Here is a 1,796-nt window from a genome sequence, read left to right on the forward strand (position 1 = left end):
CAAAGAAAAAACATCTACAGATAATACCACATTTAATGATATTAAATATGAAAGAATAAAAGAGGGAATGCTTAAGGATAAGACAGATATGTCTCTCTTACCACATATTTTTAATAGATCTTTATTGGAGTATAATTCCTTCACAATACTTAGTTTCTGTTGTACACCAAAGTGAATAAGCCATATGCATACATATGTCCCCATATCCCCTCCCTCTTGAGCCTCCCTCCCATTCTCTGTACCCCACCCCTCTAGGTCATCACAAAGCATGTAGTTGATCTCCCTGTGCTATGCTGCTGCTTCCCACTAGCTATTTTACATTTGGTAGTGTATATATCTCGATGTTACTCTCACTTCGCCCCAGTTTCCCCCTCCCACCCCATGTCCTCAAGTCCATTCTCTGTGTCTAAATCTTTATTCCTGCCCTGCAACTAGGTTCATCAGTACCGCTTTTTTTTTTTTTAGATTCCATATATATGCATTAACATATGGTATTTATTTTTCTCTTTCTGACTTACTTCACTCTGTAGGACAGACTCTAGGTCCATCCACCTCACTACAAATAACTCAATTTTGTTTCTTTTTATGGCTGAGTAATATTCCATTGTATATATGTGCCACGTCTTCTTTATCCATTCATCTGTTGATGGACATTTTGGTTGCTTCCATGTCCTGGCTATTGTAAATAGTGCTGCAATGAACATGGTACATGTCTCTTTTTGAATTATGGTTTTCTCAGGGTATATGCCAAGTAGTGGGACTGCTGGGTCATATGGTAGTTCTATTTTTAGTTTTTTAAGGAACCTCCATACTGCTATCCATAGTGGTTTTATCAATTGCTTTCCCACCAACAGTGCAGGATGGTTCCCTTTTCACCACACCCTTTCCAGCATTTATTATTTCTAGATATTTTGATGATGGCCATTCTGACAAGTGTGAGGTGATACCTCATTGTAGTTCTGATTTACATTCCTCTAATAACTAGTGTTGTTGAACATCTTTGCATGTGCCTCTTGGCCATCTGTATGTCTTCCTTGGTTAAATGTCTATTTAGGTCTTCTTCCCAATTTTTAATTGGATTTTTTTTTTATATTGAGCTATATGACCTGTTTGTATATTCTGGAGATTAATCCTTTGTCTGTTGTTTCATTTGCAAATATTTTCTCCCATTCTGAGGGTGCTCTTTTCATCCTGTTTATGGTTTCCTTTGTTGTGCAAAAGCTTTTAAGTTTAATTAAGTCCCATTTGTTTATTTTTGTTTTCATTTCCACTACTCTAGGAAGTAGGTCAAAAAAGATCTTGCTGTGGTTTACGTCAAAGAGTGTTTTTCCTGTGTTTTCCTCTAAGAGTTTCATAGTGTCTGGTCTTACATTTAGGTCTTTAATCCATTTTGAGTTTATTTTTTTGTATGGTGTTATGTAGTGTTCTAATTTTATTCTTTTACATGTAACTGTCCAGTTTTCCCAGCACCACTTATTGAAGGGCTGTCTTTTCTCCATTGTATGTTCTTGCCTCCTTTGTCTTAAATTAGGTGACCATATGTGCGTGGGTTTATCTCTGGGCATTCTATCCTGTAAAATTGATCTATATTTCTGTTTTTGTTCCAGTACCATACTGTCTTAATTACTGTAGCTTTGTGGTATAGTTTGAAGTCGGAGAGCCTGATTCCTCCAACTCCATTTTTCTTTCTCAAGATTGCTTTTTCTGGGGCTTCCCTGGTGGCACAGTGGTTGAGAGTCCACCTGCTGATGCAGGGGACACAGGTTTGTGCCCCTGTCTGGGAAGATCCCACATGC

The sequence above is a fragment of the Tursiops truncatus genome, chromosome 3 (assembly GCF_011762595.2).
Source record: "Tursiops truncatus isolate mTurTru1 chromosome 3, mTurTru1.mat.Y, whole genome shotgun sequence".
NCBI lineage: Eukaryota > Metazoa > Chordata > Mammalia > Artiodactyla > Delphinidae > Tursiops > Tursiops truncatus.